Source organism: Paramormyrops kingsleyae, unplaced genomic scaffold (assembly GCF_048594095.1).
Source record: "Paramormyrops kingsleyae isolate MSU_618 unplaced genomic scaffold, PKINGS_0.4 ups31, whole genome shotgun sequence".
Classification (NCBI taxonomy): domain Eukaryota; kingdom Metazoa; phylum Chordata; class Actinopteri; order Osteoglossiformes; family Mormyridae; genus Paramormyrops; species Paramormyrops kingsleyae.
The window spans coordinates 742,039-765,820 of record NW_027325969.1 but is presented as its reverse complement, the minus strand read 5'-3'; the positions used below and the strand labels follow the sequence as shown (position 1 = coordinate 765,820).

The 23,782-nt window shown below is 56.8% G+C and overlaps 40 non-coding genes across 40 annotated transcripts; all 40 read right to left on the bottom strand.

Annotated features, from left to right (window-relative positions):
- Positions 1 to 5,262: 5,262 nt before the first annotated feature.
- Positions 5,263 to 5,376, bottom strand: LOC140584803 (U5 spliceosomal RNA). The gene has a single exon (XR_011986765.1). It is a non-coding gene; the product is annotated as a U5 spliceosomal RNA (small nuclear RNA).
- A 430-nt stretch (positions 5,377 to 5,806) lies between these two features.
- Positions 5,807 to 5,998, bottom strand: LOC140585305 (U2 spliceosomal RNA). Its single transcript, XR_011987265.1, has one exon. It is a non-coding gene; the product is annotated as a U2 spliceosomal RNA (small nuclear RNA).
- A 195-nt stretch (positions 5,999 to 6,193) lies between these two features.
- On the bottom strand, positions 6,194 to 6,307 carry LOC140584802 (U5 spliceosomal RNA). Its single transcript, XR_011986764.1, has one exon. It is a non-coding gene; the product is annotated as a U5 spliceosomal RNA (small nuclear RNA).
- A 434-nt stretch (positions 6,308 to 6,741) lies between these two features.
- On the bottom strand, positions 6,742 to 6,933 carry LOC140585304 (U2 spliceosomal RNA). Its single transcript, XR_011987264.1, has one exon. It is a non-coding gene; the product is annotated as a U2 spliceosomal RNA (small nuclear RNA).
- A 195-nt stretch (positions 6,934 to 7,128) lies between these two features.
- On the bottom strand, positions 7,129 to 7,242 carry LOC140584801 (U5 spliceosomal RNA). The gene has a single exon (XR_011986763.1). It is a non-coding gene; the product is annotated as a U5 spliceosomal RNA (small nuclear RNA).
- A 430-nt stretch (positions 7,243 to 7,672) lies between these two features.
- On the bottom strand, positions 7,673 to 7,864 carry LOC140585303 (U2 spliceosomal RNA). Its single transcript, XR_011987263.1, has one exon. It is a non-coding gene; the product is annotated as a U2 spliceosomal RNA (small nuclear RNA).
- A 195-nt stretch (positions 7,865 to 8,059) lies between these two features.
- Positions 8,060 to 8,173, bottom strand: LOC140584800 (U5 spliceosomal RNA). Its single transcript, XR_011986762.1, has one exon. It is a non-coding gene; the product is annotated as a U5 spliceosomal RNA (small nuclear RNA).
- A 444-nt stretch (positions 8,174 to 8,617) lies between these two features.
- Positions 8,618 to 8,809, bottom strand: LOC140585301 (U2 spliceosomal RNA). Its single transcript, XR_011987261.1, has one exon. It is a non-coding gene; the product is annotated as a U2 spliceosomal RNA (small nuclear RNA).
- Positions 8,810 to 9,004: 195 nt separating this feature from the next.
- On the bottom strand, positions 9,005 to 9,118 carry LOC140584799 (U5 spliceosomal RNA). The gene has a single exon (XR_011986761.1). It is a non-coding gene; the product is annotated as a U5 spliceosomal RNA (small nuclear RNA).
- Positions 9,119 to 9,551: 433 nt separating this feature from the next.
- LOC140585300 (U2 spliceosomal RNA) lies at positions 9,552 to 9,743 on the bottom strand. The gene has a single exon (XR_011987260.1). It is a non-coding gene; the product is annotated as a U2 spliceosomal RNA (small nuclear RNA).
- A 195-nt stretch (positions 9,744 to 9,938) lies between these two features.
- Positions 9,939 to 10,052, bottom strand: LOC140584798 (U5 spliceosomal RNA). The gene has a single exon (XR_011986760.1). It is a non-coding gene; the product is annotated as a U5 spliceosomal RNA (small nuclear RNA).
- Positions 10,053 to 10,482: 430 nt separating this feature from the next.
- On the bottom strand, positions 10,483 to 10,674 carry LOC140585299 (U2 spliceosomal RNA). The gene has a single exon (XR_011987259.1). It is a non-coding gene; the product is annotated as a U2 spliceosomal RNA (small nuclear RNA).
- A 195-nt stretch (positions 10,675 to 10,869) lies between these two features.
- On the bottom strand, positions 10,870 to 10,983 carry LOC140584797 (U5 spliceosomal RNA). Its single transcript, XR_011986759.1, has one exon. It is a non-coding gene; the product is annotated as a U5 spliceosomal RNA (small nuclear RNA).
- Positions 10,984 to 11,427: 444 nt separating this feature from the next.
- Positions 11,428 to 11,619, bottom strand: LOC140585298 (U2 spliceosomal RNA). The gene has a single exon (XR_011987258.1). It is a non-coding gene; the product is annotated as a U2 spliceosomal RNA (small nuclear RNA).
- Positions 11,620 to 11,814: 195 nt separating this feature from the next.
- On the bottom strand, positions 11,815 to 11,928 carry LOC140584795 (U5 spliceosomal RNA). The gene has a single exon (XR_011986757.1). It is a non-coding gene; the product is annotated as a U5 spliceosomal RNA (small nuclear RNA).
- A 441-nt stretch (positions 11,929 to 12,369) lies between these two features.
- On the bottom strand, positions 12,370 to 12,561 carry LOC140585297 (U2 spliceosomal RNA). Its single transcript, XR_011987257.1, has one exon. It is a non-coding gene; the product is annotated as a U2 spliceosomal RNA (small nuclear RNA).
- Positions 12,562 to 12,756: 195 nt separating this feature from the next.
- On the bottom strand, positions 12,757 to 12,870 carry LOC140584794 (U5 spliceosomal RNA). Its single transcript, XR_011986756.1, has one exon. It is a non-coding gene; the product is annotated as a U5 spliceosomal RNA (small nuclear RNA).
- Positions 12,871 to 13,304: 434 nt separating this feature from the next.
- LOC140585296 (U2 spliceosomal RNA) lies at positions 13,305 to 13,496 on the bottom strand. The gene has a single exon (XR_011987256.1). It is a non-coding gene; the product is annotated as a U2 spliceosomal RNA (small nuclear RNA).
- A 195-nt stretch (positions 13,497 to 13,691) lies between these two features.
- On the bottom strand, positions 13,692 to 13,805 carry LOC140584793 (U5 spliceosomal RNA). The gene has a single exon (XR_011986755.1). It is a non-coding gene; the product is annotated as a U5 spliceosomal RNA (small nuclear RNA).
- A 442-nt stretch (positions 13,806 to 14,247) lies between these two features.
- On the bottom strand, positions 14,248 to 14,439 carry LOC140585295 (U2 spliceosomal RNA). The gene has a single exon (XR_011987255.1). It is a non-coding gene; the product is annotated as a U2 spliceosomal RNA (small nuclear RNA).
- A 195-nt stretch (positions 14,440 to 14,634) lies between these two features.
- LOC140584792 (U5 spliceosomal RNA) lies at positions 14,635 to 14,748 on the bottom strand. The gene has a single exon (XR_011986754.1). It is a non-coding gene; the product is annotated as a U5 spliceosomal RNA (small nuclear RNA).
- A 434-nt stretch (positions 14,749 to 15,182) lies between these two features.
- On the bottom strand, positions 15,183 to 15,374 carry LOC140585294 (U2 spliceosomal RNA). The gene has a single exon (XR_011987254.1). It is a non-coding gene; the product is annotated as a U2 spliceosomal RNA (small nuclear RNA).
- A 195-nt stretch (positions 15,375 to 15,569) lies between these two features.
- Positions 15,570 to 15,683, bottom strand: LOC140584791 (U5 spliceosomal RNA). The gene has a single exon (XR_011986753.1). It is a non-coding gene; the product is annotated as a U5 spliceosomal RNA (small nuclear RNA).
- A 426-nt stretch (positions 15,684 to 16,109) lies between these two features.
- LOC140584095 (U2 spliceosomal RNA) lies at positions 16,110 to 16,301 on the bottom strand. The gene has a single exon (XR_011986131.1). It is a non-coding gene; the product is annotated as a U2 spliceosomal RNA (small nuclear RNA).
- Positions 16,302 to 16,496: 195 nt separating this feature from the next.
- Positions 16,497 to 16,610, bottom strand: LOC140584790 (U5 spliceosomal RNA). Its single transcript, XR_011986752.1, has one exon. It is a non-coding gene; the product is annotated as a U5 spliceosomal RNA (small nuclear RNA).
- A 418-nt stretch (positions 16,611 to 17,028) lies between these two features.
- Positions 17,029 to 17,220, bottom strand: LOC140585293 (U2 spliceosomal RNA). The gene has a single exon (XR_011987253.1). It is a non-coding gene; the product is annotated as a U2 spliceosomal RNA (small nuclear RNA).
- A 195-nt stretch (positions 17,221 to 17,415) lies between these two features.
- On the bottom strand, positions 17,416 to 17,529 carry LOC140584789 (U5 spliceosomal RNA). Its single transcript, XR_011986751.1, has one exon. It is a non-coding gene; the product is annotated as a U5 spliceosomal RNA (small nuclear RNA).
- A 436-nt stretch (positions 17,530 to 17,965) lies between these two features.
- On the bottom strand, positions 17,966 to 18,157 carry LOC140585292 (U2 spliceosomal RNA). The gene has a single exon (XR_011987252.1). It is a non-coding gene; the product is annotated as a U2 spliceosomal RNA (small nuclear RNA).
- Positions 18,158 to 18,352: 195 nt separating this feature from the next.
- On the bottom strand, positions 18,353 to 18,466 carry LOC140584788 (U5 spliceosomal RNA). The gene has a single exon (XR_011986750.1). It is a non-coding gene; the product is annotated as a U5 spliceosomal RNA (small nuclear RNA).
- A 441-nt stretch (positions 18,467 to 18,907) lies between these two features.
- Positions 18,908 to 19,099, bottom strand: LOC140585290 (U2 spliceosomal RNA). Its single transcript, XR_011987250.1, has one exon. It is a non-coding gene; the product is annotated as a U2 spliceosomal RNA (small nuclear RNA).
- A 195-nt stretch (positions 19,100 to 19,294) lies between these two features.
- On the bottom strand, positions 19,295 to 19,408 carry LOC140584787 (U5 spliceosomal RNA). Its single transcript, XR_011986749.1, has one exon. It is a non-coding gene; the product is annotated as a U5 spliceosomal RNA (small nuclear RNA).
- Positions 19,409 to 19,841: 433 nt separating this feature from the next.
- LOC140585289 (U2 spliceosomal RNA) lies at positions 19,842 to 20,033 on the bottom strand. Its single transcript, XR_011987249.1, has one exon. It is a non-coding gene; the product is annotated as a U2 spliceosomal RNA (small nuclear RNA).
- A 195-nt stretch (positions 20,034 to 20,228) lies between these two features.
- LOC140584786 (U5 spliceosomal RNA) lies at positions 20,229 to 20,342 on the bottom strand. The gene has a single exon (XR_011986748.1). It is a non-coding gene; the product is annotated as a U5 spliceosomal RNA (small nuclear RNA).
- Positions 20,343 to 20,768: 426 nt separating this feature from the next.
- Positions 20,769 to 20,960, bottom strand: LOC140584094 (U2 spliceosomal RNA). Its single transcript, XR_011986130.1, has one exon. It is a non-coding gene; the product is annotated as a U2 spliceosomal RNA (small nuclear RNA).
- Positions 20,961 to 21,155: 195 nt separating this feature from the next.
- Positions 21,156 to 21,269, bottom strand: LOC140584784 (U5 spliceosomal RNA). Its single transcript, XR_011986746.1, has one exon. It is a non-coding gene; the product is annotated as a U5 spliceosomal RNA (small nuclear RNA).
- A 433-nt stretch (positions 21,270 to 21,702) lies between these two features.
- LOC140585288 (U2 spliceosomal RNA) lies at positions 21,703 to 21,894 on the bottom strand. Its single transcript, XR_011987248.1, has one exon. It is a non-coding gene; the product is annotated as a U2 spliceosomal RNA (small nuclear RNA).
- Positions 21,895 to 22,089: 195 nt separating this feature from the next.
- Positions 22,090 to 22,203, bottom strand: LOC140584783 (U5 spliceosomal RNA). Its single transcript, XR_011986745.1, has one exon. It is a non-coding gene; the product is annotated as a U5 spliceosomal RNA (small nuclear RNA).
- A 441-nt stretch (positions 22,204 to 22,644) lies between these two features.
- LOC140585287 (U2 spliceosomal RNA) lies at positions 22,645 to 22,836 on the bottom strand. Its single transcript, XR_011987247.1, has one exon. It is a non-coding gene; the product is annotated as a U2 spliceosomal RNA (small nuclear RNA).
- A 195-nt stretch (positions 22,837 to 23,031) lies between these two features.
- On the bottom strand, positions 23,032 to 23,145 carry LOC140584782 (U5 spliceosomal RNA). The gene has a single exon (XR_011986744.1). It is a non-coding gene; the product is annotated as a U5 spliceosomal RNA (small nuclear RNA).
- Positions 23,146 to 23,571: 426 nt separating this feature from the next.
- On the bottom strand, positions 23,572 to 23,763 carry LOC140584093 (U2 spliceosomal RNA). Its single transcript, XR_011986129.1, has one exon. It is a non-coding gene; the product is annotated as a U2 spliceosomal RNA (small nuclear RNA).
- Between the last annotated feature and the right edge of the window lie 19 nt (positions 23,764 to 23,782).

Here is a 23,782-nt window from a genome sequence, read left to right as displayed (position 1 = left end):
GCCCTTCCACCTCTCCTTGGCCTCGTGGTAGCCCCGCTGGATGACGTCAGTCTCCATCCTGAAACCCAAGTCGGCCCGGATTTTACGGAACACCCCTTGTGCCTCCAGATGAACCCCTCTGCGGATGAGCGCGGTCCTGGCATTCCACAGCTCTCGCTTGGTAATGCTGACCAGCAGCCACATCCAGGGGCCGAAGGGGTTATGGAGCTTGGGGTCCCACCCCTTCAACACCTTGTCGTAGGTCAGACCGGGCTGCGGGTCCACACGTCCACACAGGCCCGCTACCAACCCCCAAACTCTCTGTGCATGCCCACAGTCCCAAAACACGTGCCTGATGGTCTCATCCTCGCTGCACTCGGGCCTGGGGCAGCGGGGGTGTCTGGTCAGCTTATGCCTATGTAAGACGTCCCTGACTGGCAGCTTACCATGAAGGCACTGCCAGTTCAGGTCCTGCAGCCTGTGATCCAAACCCTTAGGCTGGATTCTCGCCCATGTGCCTTCCTCCAGGCCCAGCATGGCCCGAGTCCCCCTATGACCAAGCAAAGCCCTATAAAGCGCTCTATGCTTGGTCAAGGCCTCTGTCTTGACACCTGCCGGAATAAACTTACTCCACTTGACAGCGTGGCTGTAGTGGGCCGGCAGGGTCTCAGCCTTGGGGCCGAGGTTGGTCCACGACGCCACCAGGCGTCTCATGGGGAGAGCCAGCCACAGACGCACAAAGTGCTGATGGGGGTGCTCGAGGGGAGCTGCCAGGCGCGTGCAGAGCTGCGAGAAGAACAGGCAGTCAAGCTTGAGAGGAAAGTCAATAACATCCCTCCCCCCACTGTCCTTTCCGAGATACATCACTTCCCTACGCACGTACTCGTACCTGCCCCCCCAGACGAGGTTGAAAACGTCTCTCGTCAGGCCTCTGCGCATGAAGCGGGGCAAAGGGTACACATGTGCAAGGTAGAGCAGGGTGGGAAGAATATCCACTTTTAAGGCTAAGACCTTACCTTGGAAGGACAGGGACCTGGACTTCCACAGTCCGATCTTCCGCCTGGCGATCGCCAACCGCTCCTCCCAGTTCAAACGGGCGGCACCATCCGAAAGGAAGTTGACCCCCAACACTTTGAGAGGTCCGTCACAGAGGGTGAGACCCCCTGCGACGCCCTCCCTCGCCTTCCAGCTGCCGAAATACTTGGCCACCGACTTACTGAGGTTGAGCGTCGCGCCGGAGGCCCTACCGAACGCATGAACAAGGCTCATGGCATGACCGAGAGACTGATCCGAGCAGACGAAAAGGGTGGTGTCGTCTGCGTACTGGGTCAGTTTAACAGTTTTCCCCCGACTTCCTGGGATAAGAAGGCCATCGACCCCGGGGTGGGCGCGAATGGCGCACGCCAGTGGCTCTATATAGAGCGCGTAGAGGAGGGGGGAGAGGGGACATCCCTGCCTCACTCCACTCAGCTGGGGCACCAAGTCACTCAGGAAGCCATTGATAACAACATGGCTCCCAACTTCGTTATACAAAGTGTGTAACCACCCCAGGTAATTGGGTCCAAAGCCAAACTTACCCAATACTTGAAACAGGAAGCGGTGATCTACCCGGTCGAAGGCTTTCTCCTGGTCCAAGCTGACCAGCAGGAGAGGGAGGTTCCTGTCCTCCACCCAGGCGATGGCGTCGCGGATGAGATGGAGGTTCCACGTCGCCGATCGACCCGGTACTCCACACGTCTGATCGCTGTGAACCAGATGAGCCATGGCCTTCTTCAGGCGTTCTGTAAGGGTCTTTGCGATGAGCTTTGTGTCTACACAAAGCATGGTCAGGGGCCTCCAGTTGCCAAGGTCGGCACGATCACCCTTCTTGTGCAACAAAGAAAGAACCCCTGACCTCATGCTCCTAGTGAGCAAACCCCGGCGCTGAACGTCCTCTACAACCTGCAGTAATTCCGGCCCGAGGACATCCCAAAAAGTGGAATAAAATTCCACCGGGAGCCCATCAAGGCCCGGTACCTTGCGGCGGTTCATCTTGCCAAGCACTGCGGTCAGCTCGGCCAAGGTGATGGGGGCTTCTAAGCCGTCACGAATGTCACTGGGAAGGCAAGGTGAGATGTTGTCTAGGAACCGCTCCCCTGCAACCGGGTCCGTATCCCTAACCTTAAAAAGATTGTGATAAAACAATTTAGCAACCTCCAGCATGTCTGATGTTATTGTTACCGTTTCGCCGTTTAAGGCCCGGAGAGAGTCGAAGGTCTTCTCCTCCCGGGCTTCCCTGGCTCTCTGGAAAAAATGAATATTGCACTTTTCATTGTTTTCCAAAAAGAACATTCTGTCGCGGAGCATTTGAGCCGAGGCAGCCTGTGCATGCAGGCGCCTCAGCTCACCCTTTATATCAAGCAGTCGCTCGTGGTCGATGGTGCCCCCGCTGTTGTGAGCGGCGTATTCATCCCGCAACCTTCTCTCCAGCTGCAGAATGGAGAATTTCTTCTCCATCCTGCGCTGCTTGCTGTACTGCATGGAGAAGGTTCGGATCCTGTCCTTCACACTCTCCCACCATTCGGCCACGGAGGGGAAGGTAGGCTTGTCCTTCTGCCACTCGGAGAAGTGATCTAAAAAAAGGTGTCTAAAATCGCTCTCCTCCAGGATCTGCAGGTTCATTTTCCAATAGCCACCCCCATATTCAGGGGCGTCTATGGAAACAGTGGCCTCCACTGCCAAGTGGTCAGTGGGCCACTGTGGGGAGAGGGACACCTTTTTAAAAACAACGGGGGGTGAGGCTAAAATATAGTCGATGCGACTGCTGGCTCCGCGACTATTGTGCCAGGTGAAGCCCGGCATGCTGGGGTTGCATATCTTAAAACCATCAACAAGTTTAAAGGAACGAATAAAATGGCGAAAGTGCCCAGAGCTGACATCCTGTCTACCCTCCAACGAGATGTTAAAGTCCCCTCCTAAAATCAAGTGTCGATCTGTGACACAGAACGGGGACAACTCTTCAAAGAGAGTTATACGGGACGAGGCCTCCACTGGAGCGTAGACACATATGGCCCGGAGGCGCTGTCCCCTCCATGTGGCGTCCACCCCCAAAACCCTACCTTGAAGAACGGTAAACGATCTTACTTCTTCAAAGGCGCGGTCGCCAAAAAGGATCCCGACGCCTGAGGAGTGGACACCACCTACGCTCCAGTAGGATCTACCCCTCTTCCATTGTCGTGAAAAGAGAGCCTCGTCCCGCTGGTCCCGGAGGTGGACTTCCTGCAGAAAACAAATGCTGAAGGGAGAAGATGCCAGCTGATTAAAAACAGATGTGCGCTTTAAAACGTTCCTCAAACCCCTGACATTCAAGGTGACAATATTAAAATTGGCCATGAAATGTTAAAAAGGTAAAATACAATTACAAACAACACACTAAAATAATAAAAGCCAGCCATTAAAAACAATACCGCATTACTGCCCCCCCTCCTCAGTCAAACCCAAAAGGCCCCCCAGTTCCAGCCCCCCCAGGTACTCCTGTTCATTTGCTTTGTCCTGCACACTGCTGTACTCCTGGGGGGGCGCAGGGGACTGTCCCAAGTCCCACACCAGATGGGGGGCCCCCAATGTCGGGGAGGGGGGACTCTCTCGGCCTTGGTCCCCGGCCGCCACTGCTGGCAAGGTGGCAGCCGGAGGGCTGGATGCGTCGGGTTGTGCCTCCCTTCTGCTCTTCTTCCTCCTCCGGGGGGATGCGCCGCTCTTTCTCCTCCTGCTGCTGACACCTGGAGCCAGGACTGGAGACCCCTCCTGCATTGCAGTCGCTGTCGCTGGGGCCTCCTCCACCTCGGCCAGGGCATCTCCTCCTGCCCCCGCCGCCGACTGTTCCTGCCCGGACGTGGGGGCTTGCGCTCCCCCACCACTCTCCTTGCCGACAGCTCTGCTGCCTAACAGAGCGTCGGCGTATGACGTTTTCCGTTGGGGGCAGGAACGAGCCAGATGGTCCTCACCGTTGCAGTGGATGCAGCGACGGGGGCCCTTGCAGTCCCTGGCCATGTGCCCCGGCTCCAGGCAGTTGCGGCAGCGCAGGTTGGCGCATCCCTCCAGAGTATGTCCAAAGGTGTGACACTGTCGGCAGAAGGGAGGCTGTCCGGAATAAAACAAGTAAGCCTTATTGCCCTGTAGATTAAAATAGGCTGGGGGATGACTAAAACCGCCCGCCCCATTAGCGTCCGGGCGCAGGCGGGCCTGGAACTGGCGTCGACCAGTCCAGATCCCCAGCTCATCCCGGATGTCCTTGTGGCCAGGAAGGAGGTCCACATACTTGTTCAAGAACTGGCGGACGGCTTCGCCGGACACATGCGGGTTAAAACAATGTACCGTAATTACCCGCTTGTCGGGCCACCACAGCGGCTCAACGGTGTATCGTCCCAGGAGAGGGTGCTGGGCCCTCTCCTTGCTCCGCTCCAGGACCTTGGTGTAACTCTCGTCGGTGGACAGGGTGACCTCGAAGAACTGGAAAGGTCCATTCCGCTGCACACACAGGATGTCCTCCATGCGCAGGCCCAGCTCCCCGAAGGCCACCTCCCGGATGAAGGCCAGGCGGTCGGGGAAGGTACCTACCTCCCCTTCGGCCCTCCAGCAGAACCGGGCGGTATTACGCAGGCCACCGCCTGCTACCAGCCACGGCCCGCTGAAGGGCTTCCTCGCAGACATCCGGGATGGTCCACCGACGTCGTTCCTGGAGCAGAGTCCTCCTGCCGCCGTGGTCCCGACGTCCGCCGTGGTCCGGCCGCCGTCCGCCAATCCGGGATGAGCCGAGGAATGCTAAACTATAAAAGCAACTAAAAAATAAAAACACCAGTTCACCCGGCAGGGCGGCGGACAGGCCACCAGCCACTGCGGGATCCCCAGCCTAATAAAAACGAAAATAAAAGCAGGGATAAAAGGCTAAAAGGAAGGCACGGGTCGCCCCGTGGCAGCGGCGGTCAAGCCACCTACTGGTCACGCATTAGGTTTGCCGTGCCTTCCTCTAAAAAACCCGACGCAGTCCGTTAAAAGCGATAAAAAGAGCGTAAAATCCACTTGATCTTAGCCAAAAGGCCGAGAAGCGATACCCACAAATTGCGCCCCGCCGGGCGCCGGCATGCGGGATGCCGACGGAGCTGGCGCGGCTCAGCCCTCACCAGCCCCTCTGGCAGGTGTCGCCCGGCGAGTCCACGCGTGATCCAGGGAGACCACAGCCGCGCCACCGGGCACCTAACGCCAGCCGCTAAGCCGGGCCCAGTCTTCCTTTGACAGCAGCAGTGCAGCTCTGCTTGGGCAGAGCCTCCAAAAATACCATGAACTCATCGCTATCCCTCTCCACGGAAATCTTTAGTAAAAGGCGAAAGATTTATACGGGATGAAGAGAGACCCGAGTCGATATGGGGCCGCCGCCAAGCCCGCCGCCGTTAGCCGGGCCTGCGTGACGCCCCCGCTCGGAGTAGAATGCCCAGGGGCGTCGCAGCCGCCGTCCTCGGGGCCCCGACTCCTCCCTGTCCTCCTGTCCTCTCAAAAGACAGCAATCATTTTAACAAACATGAGGGGAAATTCAAAAGGCAAAGATGACATCATGCCTTACCTCAGCGCAGCTGTCCACCGCACAAACAGTGTGTCACCTTCCTTTAAAAAAAAAAAAAAAAAAAAAAAAAAAAGAAAAACGGCGGGAAACGGGGGCCACGCACAGACAGGGCCCCCCCCCTCACAGCACTCAGTCTATTAGTCACTCACTCACTCACTCACTCACTCACTCAGTCAGTCAGTCAGTCAGTCAGTCAGTCAGTCAGTTCTGCCTTTCGACAACAGGGGGCAGTAGAGGTGCACCATTCCCGGAAGCACTGCAATACCGGGTCGATGCGTGGAGCGGACGGGGCAAGCCCCACTTCCGGCTCCCTGTTCCAAAAATCCGTTTAATATGTGGTCCCCTCCATGGGGGACGTATCAGATATTAAACTGATAAGAACAGATACTACACTTGATCTTAGCCAAAAGGCCGAGAAGCGATACCCACAAATTGCGCCCCGCCGGGCGCCGGCATGCGGGATGCCGACGGAGCTGGCGCGGCTCAGCCCTCACCAGCCCCTCTGGCAGGTGTCGCCCGGCGAGTCCACGCGTGATCCAGGGAGACCACAGCCGCGCCACCGGGCACCTAACGCCAGCCGCTAAGCCGGGCCCAGTCTTCCTTTGACAGCAGCAGTGCAGCTCTGCTTGGGCAGAGCCTCCAAAAATACCATGAACTCATCGCTATCCCTCTCCACGGAAATCTTTAGTAAAAGGCGAAAGATTTATACGGGATGAAGAGAGACCCGAGTCGATATGGGGCCGCCGCCAAGCCCGCCGCCGTTAGCCGGGCCTGCGTGACGCCCCCGCTCGGAGTAGAATGCCCAGGGGCGTCGCAGCCGCCGTCCTCGGGGCCCCGACTCCTCCCTGTCCTCCTGTCCTCTCAAAAGACAGCAATCATTTTAACAAACATGAGGGGAAATTCAAAAGGCAAAGATGACATCATGCCTTACCTCAGCGCAGCTGTCCACCGCACAAACAGTGTGTCACCTTCCTTTAAAAAAAAAAAAAAAAAAAAAAAAAAAAGAAAAACGGCGGGAAACGGGGGCCACGCACAGACAGGGCCCCCCCCCTCACAGCACTCAGTCTATTAGTCACTCACTCACTCACTCACTCACTCACTCAGTCAGTCAGTCAGTCAGTCAGTCAGTCAGTCAGTCAGTTCTGCCTTTCGACAACAGGGGGCAGTAGAGGTGCACCATTCCCGGAAGCACTGCAATACCGGGTCGATGCGTGGAGCGGACGGGGCAAGCCCCACTTCCGGCTCCCTGTTCCAAAAATCCGTTTAATATGTGGTCCCCTCCATGGGGGACGTATCAGATATTAAACTGATAAGAACAGATACTACACTTGATCTTAGCCAAAAGGCCGAGAAGCGATACCCACAAATTGCGCCCCGCCGGGCGCCGGCATGCGGGATGCCGACGGAGCTGGCGCGGCTCAGCCCTCACCAGCCCCTCTGGCAGGTGTCGCCCGGCGAGTCCACGCGTGATCCAGGGAGACCACAGCCGCGCCACCGGGCACCTAACGCCAGCCGCTAAGCCGGGCCCAGTCTTCCTTTGACAGCAGCAGTGCAGCTCTGCTTGGGCAGAGCCTCCAAAAATACCATGAACTCATCGCTATCCCTCTCCACGGAAATCTTTAGTAAAAGGCGAAAGATTTATACGGGATGAAGAGAGACCCGAGTCGATATGGGGCCGCCGCCAAGCCCGCCGCCGTTAGCCGGGCCTGCGTGACGCCCCCGCTCGGAGTAGAATGCCCAGGGGCGTCGCAGCCGCCGTCCTCGGGGCCCCGACTCCTCCCTGTCCTCCTGTCCTCTCAAAAGACAGCAATCATTTTAACAAACATGAGGGGAAATTCAAAAGGCAAAGATGACATCATGCCTTACCTCAGCGCAGCTGTCCACCGCACAAACAGTGTGTCACCTTCCTTTAAAAAAAAAAAAAAAAAAAAAAAAAAAAGAAAAACGGCGGGAAACGGGGGCCACGCACAGACAGGGCCCCCCCCCTCACAGCACTCAGTCTATTAGTCACTCACTCACTCACTCACTCACTCACTCAGTCAGTCAGTCAGTCAGTCAGTCAGTCAGTCAGTTCTGCCTTTCGACAACAGGGGGCAGTAGAGGTGCACCATTCCCGGAAGCACTGCAATACCGGGTCGATGCGTGGAGCGGACGGGGCAAGCCCCACTTCCGGCTCCCTGTTCCAAAAATCCGTTTAATATGTGGTCCCCTCCATGGGGGACGTATCAGATATTAAACTGATAAGAACAGATACTACACTTGATCTTAGCCAAAAGGCCGAGAAGCGATACCCACAAATTGCGCCCCGCCGGGCGCCGGCATGCGGGATGCCGACGGAGCTGGCGCGGCTCAGCCCTCACCAGCCCCTCTGGCAGGTGTCGCCCGGCGAGTCCACGCGTGATCCAGGGAGACCACAGCCGCGCCACCGGGCACCTAACGCCAGCCGCTAAGCCGGGCCCAGTCTTCCTTTGACAGCAGCAGTGCAGCTCTGCTTGGGCAGAGCCTCCAAAAATACCATGAACTCATCGCTATCCCTCTCCACGGAAATCTTTAGTAAAAGGCGAAAGATTTATACGGGATGAAGAGAGACCCGAGTCGATATGGGGCCGCCGCCAAGCCCGCCGCCGTTAGCCGGGCCTGCGTGACGCCCCCGCTCGGAGTAGAATGCCCAGGGGCGTCGCAGCCGCCGTCCTCGGGGCCCCGACTCCTCCCTGTCCTCCTGTCCTCTCAAAAGACAGCAATCATTTTAACAAACATGAGGGGAAATTCAAAAGGCAAAGATGACATCATGCCTTACCTCAGCGCAGCTGTCCACCGCACAAACAGTGTGTCACCTTCCTTTAAAAAAAAAAAAAAAAAAAAAAAAAAGAAAAACGGCGGGAAACGGGGGCCACGCACAGACAGGGCCCCCCCCCTCACAGCACTCAGTCTATTAGTCACTCACTCACTCACTCACTCACTCACTCAGTCAGTCAGTCAGTCAGTCAGTCAGTCAGTCAGTCAGTCAGTCAGTCAGTTCTGCCTTTCGACAACAGGGGGCAGTAGAGGTGCACCATTCCCGGAAGCACTGCAATACCGGGTCGATGCGTGGAGCGGACGGGGCAAGCCCCACTTCCGGCTCCCTGTTCCAAAAATCCGTTTAATATGTGGTCCCCTCCATGGGGGACGTATCAGATATTAAACTGATAAGAACAGATACTACACTTGATCTTAGCCAAAAGGCCGAGAAGCGATACCCACAAATTGCGCCCCGCCGGGCGCCGGCATGCGGGATGCCGACGGAGCTGGCGCGGCTCAGCCCTCACCAGCCCCTCTGGCAGGTGTCGCCCGGCGAGTCCACGCGTGATCCAGGGAGACCACAGCCGCGCCACCGGGCACCTAACGCCAGCCGCTAAGCCGGGCCCAGTCTTCCTTTGACAGCAGCAGTGCAGCTCTGCTTGGGCAGAGCCTCCAAAAATACCATGAACTCATCGCTATCCCTCTCCACGGAAATCTTTAGTAAAAGGCGAAAGATTTATACGGGATGAAGAGAGACCCGAGTCGATATGGGGCCGCCGCCAAGCCCGCCGCCGTTAGCCGGGCCTGCGTGACGCCCCCGCTCGGAGTAGAATGCCCAGGGGCGTCGCAGCCGCCGTCCTCGGGGCCCCGACTCCTCCCTGTCCTCCTGTCCTCTCAAAAGACAGCAATCATTTTAACAAACATGAGGGGAAATTCAAAAGGCAAAGATGACATCATGCCTTACCTCAGCGCAGCTGTCCACCGCACAAACAGTGTGTCACCTTCCTTTAAAAAAAAAAAAAAAAAAAAAAAAAAAGAAAAACGGCGGGAAACGGGGGCCACGCACAGACAGGGCCCCCCCCCTCACAGCACTCAGTCTATTAGTCACTCACTCACTCACTCACTCACTCACTCAGTCAGTCAGTCAGTCAGTCAGTCAGTCAGTCAGTCAGTTCTGCCTTTCGACAACAGGGGGCAGTAGAGGTGCACCATTCCCGGAAGCACTGCAATACCGGGTCGATGCGTGGAGCGGACGGGGCAAGCCCCACTTCCGGCTCCCTGTTCCAAAAATCCGTTTAATATGTGGTCCCCTCCATGGGGGACGTATCAGATATTAAACTGATAAGAACAGATACTACACTTGATCTTAGCCAAAAGGCCGAGAAGCGATACCCACAAATTGCGCCCCGCCGGGCGCCGGCATGCGGGATGCCGACGGAGCTGGCGCGGCTCAGCCCTCACCAGCCCCTCTGGCAGGTGTCGCCCGGCGAGTCCACGCGTGATCCAGGGAGACCACAGCCGCGCCACCGGGCACCTAACGCCAGCCGCTAAGCCGGGCCCAGTCTTCCTTTGACAGCAGCAGTGCAGCTCTGCTTGGGCAGAGCCTCCAAAAATACCATGAACTCATCGCTATCCCTCTCCACGGAAATCTTTAGTAAAAGGCGAAAGATTTATACGGGATGAAGAGAGACCCGAGTCGATATGGGGCCGCCGCCAAGCCCGCCGCCGTTAGCCGGGCCTGCGTGACGCCCCCGCTCGGAGTAGAATGCCCAGGGGCGTCGCAGCCGCCGTCCTCGGGGCCCCGACTCCTCCCTGTCCTCCTGTCCTCTCAAAAGACAGCAATCATTTTAACAAACATGAGGGGAAATTCAAAAGGCAAAGATGACATCATGCCTTACCTCAGCGCAGCTGTCCACCGCACAAACAGTGTGTCACCTTCCTTTAAAAAAAAAAAAAAAAAAAAAAAAAAAAGAAAAACGGCGGGAAACGGGGGCCACGCACAGACAGGGCCCCCCCCCTCACAGCACTCAGTCTATTAGTCACTCACTCACTCACTCACTCACTCACTCAGTCAGTCAGTCAGTCAGTCAGTCAGTCAGTCAGTTCTGCCTTTCGACAACAGGGGGCAGTAGAGGTGCACCATTCCCGGAAGCACTGCAATACCGGGTCGATGCGTGGAGCGGACGGGGCAAGCCCCACTTCCGGCTCCCTGTTCCAAAAATCCGTTTAATATGTGGTCCCCTCCATGGGGGACGTATCAGATATTAAACTGATAAGAACAGATACTACACTTGATCTTAGCCAAAAGGCCGAGAAGCGATACCCACAAATTGCGCCCCGCCGGGCGCCGGCATGCGGGATGCCGACGGAGCTGGCGCGGCTCAGCCCTCACCAGCCCCTCTGGCAGGTGTCGCCCGGCGAGTCCACGCGTGATCCAGGGAGACCACAGCCGCGCCACCGGGCACCTAACGCCAGCCGCTAAGCCGGGCCCAGTCTTCCTTTGACAGCAGCAGTGCAGCTCTGCTTGGGCAGAGCCTCCAAAAATACCATGAACTCATCGCTATCCCTCTCCACGGAAATCTTTAGTAAAAGGCGAAAGATTTATACGGGATGAAGAGAGACCCGAGTCGATATGGGGCCGCCGCCAAGCCCGCCGCCGTTAGCCGGGCCTGCGTGACGCCCCCGCTCGGAGTAGAATGCCCAGGGGCGTCGCAGCCGCCGTCCTCGGGGCCCCGACTCCTCCCTGTCCTCCTGTCCTCTCAAAAGACAGCAATCATTTTAACAAACATGAGGGGAAATTCAAAAGGCAAAGATGACATCATGCCTTACCTCAGCGCAGCTGTCCACCGCACAAACAGTGTGTCACCTTCCTTTAAAAAAAAAAAAAAAAAAAAAAAAAAGAAAAACGGCGGGAAACGGGGGCCACGCACAGACAGGGCCCCCCCCCTCACAGCACTCAGTCTATTAGTCACTCACTCACTCACTCACTCACTCACTCAGTCAGTCAGTCAGTCAGTCAGTCAGTCAGTCAGTCAGTCAGTCAGTCAGTTCTGCCTTTCGACAACAGGGGGCAGTAGAGGTGCACCATTCCCGGAAGCACTGCAATACCGGGTCGATGCGTGGAGCGGACGGGGCAAGCCCCACTTCCGGCTCCCTGTTCCAAAAATCCGTTTAATATGTGGTCCCCTCCATGGGGGACGTATCAGATATTAAACTGATAAGAACAGATACTACACTTGATCTTAGCCAAAAGGCCGAGAAGCGATACCCACAAATTGCGCCCCGCCGGGCGCCGGCATGCGGGATGCCGACGGAGCTGGCGCGGCTCAGCCCTCACCAGCCCCTCTGGCAGGTGTCGCCCGGCGAGTCCACGCGTGATCCAGGGAGACCACAGCCGCGCCACCGGGCACCTAACGCCAGCCGCTAAGCCGGGCCCAGTCTTCCTTTGACAGCAGCAGTGCAGCTCTGCTTGGGCAGAGCCTCCAAAAATACCATGAACTCATCGCTATCCCTCTCCACGGAAATCTTTAGTAAAAGGCGAAAGATTTATACGGGATGAAGAGAGACCCGAGTCGATATGGGGCCGCCGCCAAGCCCGCCGCCGTTAGCCGGGCCTGCGTGACGCCCCCGCTCGGAGTAGAATGCCCAGGGGCGTCGCAGCCGCCGTCCTCGGGGCCCCGACTCCTCCCTGTCCTCCTGTCCTCTCAAAAGACAGCAATCATTTTAACAAACATGAGGGGAAATTCAAAAGGCAAAGATGACATCATGCCTTACCTCAGCGCAGCTGTCCACCGCACAAACAGTGTGTCACCTTCCTTTAAAAAAAAAAAAAAAAAAAAAAAAAAAGAAAAACGGCGGGAAACGGGGGCCACGCACAGACAGGGCCCCCCCCCTCACAGCACTCAGTCTATTAGTCACTCACTCACTCACTCACTCACTCACTCAGTCAGTCAGTCAGTCAGTCAGTCAGTCAGTCAGTCAGTCAGTCAGTTCTGCCTTTCGACAACAGGGGGCAGTAGAGGTGCACCATTCCCGGAAGCACTGCAATACCGGGTCGATGCGTGGAGCGGACGGGGCAAGCCCCACTTCCGGCTCCCTGTTCCAAAAATCCGTTTAATATGTGGTCCCCTCCATGGGGGACGTATCAGATATTAAACTGATAAGAACAGATACTACACTTGATCTTAGCCAAAAGGCCGAGAAGCGATACCCACAAATTGCGCCCCGCCGGGCGCCGGCATGCGGGATGCCGACGGAGCTGGCGCGGCTCAGCCCTCACCAGCCCCTCTGGCAGGTGTCGCCCGGCGAGTCCACGCGTGATCCAGGGAGACCACAGCCGCGCCACCGGGCACCTAACGCCAGCCGCTAAGCCGGGCCCAGTCTTCCTTTGACAGCAGCAGTGCAGCTCTGCTTGGGCAGAGCCTCCAAAAATACCATGAACTCATCGCTATCCCTCTCCACGGAAATCTTTAGTAAAAGGCGAAAGATTTATACGGGATGAAGAGAGACCCGAGTCGATATGGGGCCGCCGCCAAGCCCGCCGCCGTTAGCCGGGCCTGCGTGACGCCCCCGCTCGGAGTAGAATGCCCAGGGGCGTCGCAGCCGCCGTCCTCGGGGCCCCGACTCCTCCCTGTCCTCCTGTCCTCTCAAAAGACAGCAATCATTTTAACAAACATGAGGGGAAATTCAAAAGGCAAAGATGACATCATGCCTTACCTCAGCGCAGCTGTCCACCGCACAAACAGTGTGTCACCTTCCTTTAAAAAAAAAAAAAAAAAAAAAAAAAAAAGAAAAACGGCGGGAAACGGGGGCCACGCACAGACAGGGCCCCCCCCCTCACAGCACTCAGTCTATTAGTCACTCACTCACTCACTCACTCACTCACTCAGTCAGTCAGTCAGTCAGTCAGTCAGTCAGTCAGTCAGTTCTGCCTTTCGACAACAGGGGGCAGTAGAGGTGCACCATTCCCGGAAGCACTGCAATACCGGGTCGATGCGTGGAGCGGACGGGGCAAGCCCCACTTCCGGCTCCCTGTTCCAAAAATCCGTTTAATATGTGGTCCCCTCCATGGGGGACGTATCAGATATTAAACTGATAAGAACAGATACTACACTTGATCTTAGCCAAAAGGCCGAGAAGCGATACCCACAAATTGCGCCCCGCCGGGCGCCGGCATGCGGGATGCCGACGGAGCTGGCGCGGCTCAGCCCTCACCAGCCCCTCTGGCAGGTGTCGCCCGGCGAGTCCACGCGTGATCCAGGGAGACCACAGCCGCGCCACCGGGCACCTAACGCCAGCCGCTAAGCCGGGCCCAGTCTTCCTTTGACAGCAGCAGTGCAGCTCTGCTTGGGCAGAGCCTCCAAAAATACCATGAACTCATCGCTATCCCTCTCCACGGAAATCTTTAGTAAAAGGCGAAAGATTTATACGGGATGAAGAGAGACCCGAGTCGATATGGGGCCGCCGCCAAGCCCGCCGCCGTTAGCCGGGCCTGCGTGACGCCCCCGCTCGGAGTAGAATGCCCAGGGGCGTCGCAGCCGCCGTCCTCGGGGCCCCGACTCCTCCCTGTCCTCCTGTCCTCTCAAAAGACAGCAATCATTTTAACAAACATGAGGGGAAATTCAAAAGGCAAAGATGACATCATGCCTTACCTCAGCGCAGCTGTCCACCGCACAAACAGTGTGTCACCTTCCTTTAAAAAAAAAAAAAAAAAAAAAAAAAAAAGAAAAACGGCGGGAAACGGGGGCCACGCACAGACAGGGCCCCCCCCCTCACAGCACTCAGTCTATTAGTCACTCACTCACTCACTCACTCACTCACTCAGTCAGTCAGTCAGTCAGTCAGTCAGTCAGTCAGTCAGTCAGTCAGTTCTGCCTTTCGACAACAGGGGGCAGTAGAGGTGCACCATTCCCGGAAGCACTGCAATACCGGGTCGATGCGTGGAGCGGACGGGGCAAGCCCCACTTCCGGCTCCCTGTTCCAAAAATCCGTTTAATATGTGGTCCCCTCCATGGGGGACGTATCAGATATTAAACTGATAAGAACAGATACTACACTTGATCTTAGCCAAAAGGCCGAGAAGCGATACCCACAAATTGCGCCCCGCCGGGCGCCGGCATGCGGGATGCCGACGGAGCTGGCGCGGCTCAGCCCTCACCAGCCCCTCTGGCAGGTGTCGCCCGGCGAGTCCACGCGTGATCCAGGGAGACCACAGCCGCGCCACCGGGCACCTAACGCCAGCCGCTAAGCCGGGCCCAGTCTTCCTTTGACAGCAGCAGTGCAGCTCTGCTTGGGCAGAGCCTCCAAAAATACCATGAACTCATCGCTATCCCTCTCCACGGAAATCTTTAGTAAAAGGCGAAAGATTTATACGGGATGAAGAGAGACCCGAGTCGATATGGGGCCGCCGCCAAGCCCGCCGCCGTTAGCCGGGCCTGCGTGACGCCCCCGCTCGGAGTAGAATGCCCAGGGGCGTCGCAGCCGCCGTCCTCGGGGCCCCGACTCCTCCCTGTCCTCCTGTCCTCTCAAAAGACAGCAATCATTTTAACAAACATGAGGGGAAATTCAAAAGGCAAAGATGACATCATGCCTTACCTCAGCGCAGCTGTCCACCGCACAAACAGTGTGTCACCTTCCTTTAAAAAAAAAAAAAAAAAAAAAAAAAAAAGAAAAACGGCGGGAAACGGGGGCCACGCACAGACAGGGCCCCCCCCCTCACAGCACTCAGTCTATTAGTCACTCACTCACTCACTCACTCACTCACTCAGTCAGTCAGTCAGTCAGTCAGTCAGTCAGTCAGTCAGTTCTGCCTTTCGACAACAGGGGGCAGTAGAGGTGCACCATTCCCGGAAGCACTGCAATACCGGGTCGATGCGTGGAGCGGACGGGGCAAGCCCCACTTCCGGCTCCCTGTTCCAAAAATCCGTTTAATATGTGGTCCCCTCCATGGGGGACGTATCAGATATTAAACTGATAAGAACAGATACTACACTTGATCTTAGCCAAAAGGCCGAGAAGCGATACCCACAAATTGCGCCCCGCCGGGCGCCGGCATGCGGGATGCCGACGGAGCTGGCGCGGCTCAGCCCTCACCAGCCCCTCTGGCAGGTGTCGCCCGGCGAGTCCACGCGTGATCCAGGGAGACCACAGCCGCGCCACCGGGCACCTAACGCCAGCCGCTAAGCCGGGCCCAGTCTTCCTTTGACAGCAGCAGTGCAGCTCTGCTTGGGCAGAGCCTCCAAAAATACCATGAACTCATCGCTATCCCTCTCCACGGAAATCTTTAGTAAAAGGCGAAAGATTTATACGGGATGAAGAGAGACCCGAGTCGATATGGGGCCGCCGCCAAGCCCGCCGCCGTTAGCCGGGCCTGCGTGACGCCCCCGCTCGGAGTAGAATGCCCAGGGGCGTCGCAGCCGCCGTCCTCGGGGCCCCGACTCCTCCCTGTCCTCCTGTCCTCTCAAAAGACAGCAATCATTTTAACAAACATGAGGGGAAATTCAAAAGGCAAAGATGACATCATGCCTTACCTCAGCGCAGCTGTCCACCGCACAAACAGTGTGTCACCTTCCTTTAAAAAAAAAAAAAAAAAAAAAAAAAAAAGAAAAACGGCGGGAAACGGGGGCCACGCACAGACAGGGCCCCCCCCCTCACAGCACTCAGTCTATTAGTCACTCACTCACTCACTCACTCACTCACTCAGTCAGTCAGTCAGTCAGTCAGTCAGTCAGTTCTGCCTTTCGACAACAGGGGGCAGTAGAGGTGCACCATTCCCAGAAGCACTGCAATACCGGGTCGATGCGTGGAGCGGACGGGGCAAGCCCCACTTCCGGCTCCCTGTTCCAAAAATCCGTTTAATATGTGGTCCCCTCCATGGGGGACGTATCAGATATTAAACTGATAAGAACAGATACTACACTTGATCTTAGCCAAAAGGCCGAGAAGCGATACCCACAAATTGCGCCCCGCCGGGCGCCGGCATGCGGGATGCCGACGGAGCTGGCGCGGCTCAGCCCTCACCAGCCCCTCTGGCAGGTGTCGCCCGGCGAGTCCACGCGTGATCCAGGGAGACCACAGCCGCGCCACCGGGCACCTAACGCCAGCCGCTAAGCCGGGCCCAGTCTTCCTTTGACAGCAGCAGTGCAGCTCTGCTTGGGCAGAGCCTCCAAAAATACCATGAACTCATCGCTATCCCTCTCCACGGAAATCTTTAGTAAAAGGCGAAAGATTTATACGGGATGAAGAGAGACCCGAGTCGATATGGGGCCGCCGCCAAGCCCGCCGCCGTTAGCCGGGCCTGCGTGACGCCCCCGCTCGGAGTAGAATGCCCAGGGGCGTCGCAGCCGCCGTCCTCGGGGCCCCGACTCCTCCCTGTCCTCCTGTCCTCTCAAAAGACAGCAATCATTTTAACAAACATGAGGGGAAATTCAAAAGGCAAAGATGACATCATGCCTTACCTCAGCGCAGCTGTCCACCGCACAAACAGTGTGTCACCTTCCTTTAAAAAAAAAAAAAAAAAAAAAAAAAAAAGAAAAACGGCGGGAAACGGGGGCCACGCACAGACAGGGCCCCCCCCCTCACAGCACTCAGTCTATTAGTCACTCACTCACTCACTCACTCAGTCAGTCAGTCAGTCAGTCAGTCAGTCAGTTCTGCCTTTCGACAACAGGGGGCAGTAGAGGTGCACCATTCCCGGAAGCACTGCAATACCGGGTCGATGCGTGGAGCGGACGGGGCAAGCCCCACTTCCGGCTCCCTGTTCCAAAAATCCGTTTAATATGTGGTCCCCTCCATGGGGGACGTATCAGATATTAAACTGATAAGAACAGATACTACACTTGATCTTAGCCAAAAGGCCGAGAAGCGATACCCACAAATTGCGCCCCGCCGGGCGCCGGCATGCGGGATGCCGACGGAGCTGGCGCGGCTCAGCCCTCACCAGCCCCTCTGGCAGGTGTCGCCCGGCGAGTCCACGCGTGATCCAGGGAGACCACAGCCGCGCCACCGGGCACCTAACGCCAGCCGCTAAGCCGGGCCCAGTCTTCCTTTGACAGCAGCAGTGCAGCTCTGCTTGGGCAGAGCCTCCAAAAATACCATGAACTCATCGCTATCCCTCTCCACGGAAATCTTTAGTAAAAGGCGAAAGATTTATACGGGATGAAGAGAGACCCGAGTCGATATGGGGCCGCCGCCAAGCCCGCCGCCGTTAGCCGGGCCTGCGTGACGCCCCCGCTCGGAGTAGAATGCCCAGGGGCGTCGCAGCCGCCGTCCTCGGGGCCCCGACTCCTCCCTGTCCTCCTGTCCTCTCAAAAGACAGCAATCATTTTAACAAACATGAGGGGAAATTCAAAAGGCAAAGATGACATCATGCCTTACCTCAGCGCAGCTGTCCACCGCACAAACAGTGTGTCACCTTCCTTTAAAAAAAAAAAAAAAAAAAAAAAAAAAAAAGAAAAACGGCGGGAAACGGGGGCCACGCACAGACAGGGCCCCCCCCCTCACAGCACTCAGTCTATTAGTCACTCACTCACTCACTCACTCAGTCAGTCAGTCAGTCAGTCAGTCAGTCAGTCAGTCAGTCAGTCAGTTCTGCCTTTCGACAACAGGGGGCAGTAGAGGTGCACCATTCCCGGAAGCACTGCAATACCGGGTCGATGCGTGGAGCGGACGGGGCAAGCCCCACTTCCGGCTCCCTGTTCCAAAAATCCGTTTAATATGTGGTCCCCTCCATGGGGGACGTATCAGATATTAAACTGATAAGAACAGATACTACACTTGATCTTAGCCAAAAGGCCGAGAAGCGATACCCACAAATTGCGCCCCGCCGGGCGCCGGCATGCGGGATGCCGACGGAGCTGGCGCGGCTCAGCCCTCACCAGCCCCTCTGGCAGGTGTCGCCCGGCGAGTCCACGCGTGATCCAGGGAGACCACAGCCGCGCCACCGGGCACCTAACGCCAGCCGCTAAGCCGGGCCCAGTCTTCCTTTGACAGCAGCAGTGCAGCTCTGCTTGGGCAGAGCCTCCAAAAATACCATGAACTCATCGCTATCCCTCTCCACGGAAATCTTTAGTAAAAGGCGAAAGATTTATACGGGATGAAGAGAGACCCGAGTCGATATGGGGCCGCCGCCAAGCCCGCCGCCGTTAGCCGGGCCTGCGTGACGCCCCCGCTCGGAGTAGAATGCCCAGGGGCGTCGCAGCCGCCGTCCTCGGGGCCCCGACTCCTCCCTGTCCTCCTGTCCTCTCAAAAGACAGCAATCATTTTAACAAACATGAGGGGAAATTCAAAAGGCAAAGATGACATCATGCCTTACCTCAGCGCAGCTGTCCACCGCACAAACAGTGTGTCACCTTCCTTTAAAAAAAAAAAAAAAAAAAAAAAAAAAGAAAAACGGCGGGAAACGGGGGCCACGCACAGACAGGGCCCCCCCCCTCACAGCACTCAGTCTATTAGTCACTCACTCACTCACTCACTCACTCACTCAGTCAGTCAGTCAGTCAGTCAGTCAGTCAGTCAGTCAGTCAGTCAGTTCTGCCTTTCGACAACAGGGGGCAGTAGAGGTGCACCATTCCCGGAAGCACTGCAATACCGGGTCGATGCGTGGAGCGGACGGGGCAAGCCCCACTTCCGGCTCCCTGTTCCAAAAATCCGTTTAATATGTGGTCCCCTCCATGGGGGACGTATCAGATATTAAACTGATAAGAACAGATACTACACTTGATCTTAGCCAAAAGGCCGAGAAGCGATACCCACAAATTGCGCCCCGCCGGGCGCCGGCATGCGGGATGCCGACGGAGCTGGCGCGGCTCAGCCCTCACCAGCCCCTCTGGCAGGTGTCGCCCGGCGAGTCCACGCGTGATCCAGGGAGACCACAGCCGCGCCACCGGGCACCTAACGCCAGCCGCTAAGCCGGGCCCAGTCTTCCTTTGACAGCAGCAGTGCAGCTCTGCTTGGGCAGAGCCTCCAAAAATACCATGAACTCATCGCTATCCCTCTCCACGGAAATCTTTAGTAAAAGGCGAAAGATTTATACGGGATGAAGAGAGACCCGAGTCGATATGGGGCCGCCGCCAAGCCCGCCGCCGTTAGCCGGGCCTGCGTGACGCCCCCGCTCGGAGTAGAATGCCCAGGGGCGTCGCAGCCGCCGTCCTCGGGGCCCCGACTCCTCCCTGTCCTCCTGTCCTCTCAAAAGACAGCAATCATTTTAACAAACATGAGGGGAAATTCAAAAGGCAAAGATGACATCATGCCTTACCTCAGCGCAGCTGTCCACCGCACAAACAGTGTGTCACCTTCCTTTAAAAAAAAAAAAAAAAAAAAAAAAAAAGAAAAACGGCGGGAAACGGGGGCCACGCACAGACAGGGCCCCCCCCCTCACAGCACTCAGTCTATTAGTCACTCACTCACTCACTCACTCAGTCAGTCAGTCAGTCAGTCAGTCAGTCAGTCAGTCAGTCAGTCAGTTCTGCCTTTCGACAACAGGGGGCAGTAGAGGTGCACCATTCCCGGAAGCACTGCAATACCGGGTCGATGCGTGGAGCGGACGGGGCAAGCCCCACTTCCGGCTCCCTGTTCCAAAAATCCGTTTAATATGTGGTCCCCTCCATGGGGGACGTATCAGATATTAAACTGATAAGAACAGATACTACACTTGATCTTAGCCAAAAGGCCGAGAAGCGATACCCACAAATTGCGCCCCGCCGGGCGCCGGCATGCGGGATGCCGACGGAGCTGGCGCGGCTCAGCCCTCACCAGCCCCTCTGGCAGGTGTCGCCCGGCGAGTCCACGCGTGATCCAGGGAGACCACAGCCGCGCCACCGGGCACCTAACGCCAGCCGCTAAGCCGGGCCCAGTCTTCCTTTGACAGCAGCAGTGCAGCTCTGCTTGGGCAGAGCCTCCAAAAATACCATGAACTCATCGCTATCCCTCTCCACGGAAATCTTTAGTAAAAGGCGAAAGATTTATACGGGATGAAGAGAGACCCGAGTCGATATGGGGCCGCCGCCAAGCCCGCCGCCGTTAGCCGGGCCTGCGTGACGCCCCCGCTCGGAGTAGAATGCCCAGGGGCGTCGCAGCCGCCGTCCTCGGGGCCCCGACTCCTCCCTGTCCTCCTGTCCTCTCAAAAGACAGCAATCATTTTAACAAACATGAGGGGAAATTCAAAAGGCAAAGATGACATCATGCCTTACCTCAGCGCAGCTGTCCACCGCACAAACAGTGTGTCACCTTCCTTTAAAAAAAAAAAAAAAAAAAAAAAAAAAAGAAAAACGGCGGGAAACGGGGGCCACGCACAGACAGGGCCCCCCCCCTCACAGCACTCAGTCTATTAGTCACTCACTCACTCACTCACTCACTCACTCAGTCAGTCAGTCAGTCAGTCAGTCAGTCAGTTCTGCCTTTCGACAACAGGGGGCAGTAGAGGTGCACCATTCCCAGAAGCACTGCAATACCGGGTCGATGCGTGGAGCGGACGGGGCAAGCCCCACTTCCGGCTCCCTGTTCCAAAAATCCGTTTAATATGTGGTCCCCTCCATGGGGGACGTATCAGATATTAAACTGATAAGAACAGATACTACACTTGATCTTAGCCAAAAGGCCGAGAAGCGATACCCACAAATTGCGCCCCGCCGGGCGCCGGCATGCGGGATGCCGACGGAGCTGGCGCGGCTCAGCCCTCACCAGCCCCTCTGGCAGGTGTCGCCCGGCGAGTCCACGCGTGATCCAGGGAGACCACAGCCGCGCCACCGGGCACCTAACGCCAGCCGCTAAGCCGGGCCCAGTCTTCCTTTGACAGCAGCAGTGCAGCTCTGCTTGGGCAGAGCCTCCAAAAATACCATGAACTCATCGCTATCCCTCTCCACGGAAATCTTTAGTAAAAGGCGAAAGATTTATACGGGATGAAGAGAGACCCGAGTCGATATGGGGCCGCCGCCAAGCCCGCCGCCGTTAGCCGGGCCTGCGTGACGCCCCCGCTCGGAGTAGAATGCCCAGGGGCGTCGCAGCCGCCGTCCTCGGGGCCCCGACTCCTCCCTGTCCTCCTGTCCTCTCAAAAGACAGCAATCATTTTAACAAACATGAGGGGAAATTCAAAAGGCAAAGATGACATCATGCCTTACCTCAGCGCAGCTGTCCACCGCACAAACAGTGTGTCACCTTCCTTTAAAAAAAAAAAAAAAAAAAAAAAAAAAGAAAAACGGCGGGAAACGGGGGCCACGCACAGACAGGGCCCCCCCCCTCACAGCACTCAGTCTATTAGTCACTCACTCACTCACTCACTCACTCACTCAGTCAGTCAGTCAGTCAGTCAGTCAGTCAGTCAGTCAGTTCTGCCTTTCGACAACAGGGGGCAGTAGAGGTGCACCATTCCCGGAAGCACTGCAATACCGGGTCGATGCGTGGAGCGGACGGGGCAAGCCCCACTTCCGGCTCCCTGTTCCAAAAATCCGTTTAATATGTGGTCCCCTCCATGGGGGACGTATCAGATATTAAACTGATAAGAACAGATACTACACTTGATCTTAGCCAAAAGGCCGAGAAGCGATACCCACAAATTGCGCCCCGCCGGGCGCCGGCATGCGGGATGCCGACGGAGCTGGCGCGGCTCAGCCCTCACCAGCCCCTCTGGCAGGTGTCGCCCGGCGAGTCCACGCGTGATCCAGGGAGACCACAGCCGCGCCACCGGGCACCTAACGCCAGCCGCTAAGCCGGGCCCAGTCTTCCTTTGACAGCAGCAGTGCAGCTCTGCTTGGGCAGAGCCTCCAAAAATACCATGAACTCATCGCTATCCCTCTCCACGGAAATCTTTAGTAAAAGGCGAAAGATTTATACGGGATGAAGAGAGACCCGAGTCGATATGGGGCCGCCGCCAAGCCCGCCGCCGTTAGCCGGGCCTGCGTGACGCCCCCGCTCGGAGTAGAATGCCCAGGGGCGTCGCAGCCGCCGTCCTCGGGGCCCCGACTCCTCCCTGTCCTCCTGTCCTCTCAAAAGACAGCAATCATTTTAACAAACATGAGGGGAAATTCAAAAGGCAAAGATGACATCATGCCTTACCTCAGCGCAGCTGTCCACCGCACAAACAGTGTGTCACCTTCCTTTAAAAAAAAAAAAAAAAAAAAAAAAAAAGAAAAACGGCGGGAAACGGGGGCCACGCACAGACAGGGCCCCCCCCCTCACAGCACTCAGTCTATTAGTCACTCACTCACTCACTCACTCACTCACTCAGTCAGTCAGTCAGTCAGTCAGTCAGTCAGTCAGTCAGTCAGTCAGTTCTGCCTTTCGACAACAGGGGGCAGTAGAGGTGCACCATTCCCGGAAGCACTGCAATACCGGGTCGATGCGTGGAGCGGACGGGGCAAGCCCCACTTCCGGCTCCCTGTTCCAAAAATCCGTTTAATATGTGGTCCCCTCCATGGGGGACGTATCAGATATTAAACTGATAAGAACAGATACTACACTTGATCTTAGCCAAAAGGCCGAGAAGCGATACCCACAAATTGCGCCCCGCCGGGCGCCGGCATGCGGGATGCCGACGGAGCTGGCGCGGCTCAGCCCTCACCAGCCCCTCTGGCAGGTGTCGCCCGGCGAGTCCACGCGTGATCCAGGGAGACCACAGCCGCGCCACCGGGCACCTAACGCCAGCCGCTAAGCCGGGCCCAGTCTTCCTTTGACAGCAGCAGTGCAGCTCTGCTTGGGCAGAGCCTCCAAAAATACCATGAACTCATCGCTATCCCTCTCCACGGAAATCTTTAGTAAAAGGCGAAAGATTTATACGGGATGAAGAGAGACCCGAGTCGATATGGGGCCGCCGCCAAGCCCGCCGCCGTTAGCCGGGCCTGCGTGACGCCCCCGCTCGGAGTAGAATGCCCAGGGGCGTCGCAGCCGCCGTCCTCGGGGCCCCGACTCCTCCCTGTCCTCCTGTCCTCTCAAAAGACAGCAATCATTTTAACAAACATGAGGGGAAATTCAAAAGGCAAAGATGACATCATGCCTTACCTCAGCGCAGCTGTCCACCGCACAAACAGTGTGTCACCTTCCTTTAAAAAAAAAAAAAAAAAAAAAAAAAAAAGAAAAACGGCGGGAAACGGGGGCCACGCACAGACAGGGCCCCCCCCCTCACAGCACTCAGTCTATTAGTCACTCACTCACTCACTCACTCACTCACTCAGTCAGTCAGTCAGTCAGTCAGTCAGTCAGTTCTGCCTTTCGACAACAGGGGGCAGTAGAGGTGCACCATTCCCAGAAGCACTGCAATACCGGGTCGATGCGTGGAGCGGACGGGGCAAGCCCCACTTCCGGCTCCCTGTTCCAAAAATCCGTTTAATATGTGGTCCCCTCCATGGGGGACGTATCAGATATTAAACTGATAAGAACAGATACTACACTTGATCTTAGCCAAAAGGCCGAGAAGCGATACCCACAAATTGCGCCCCG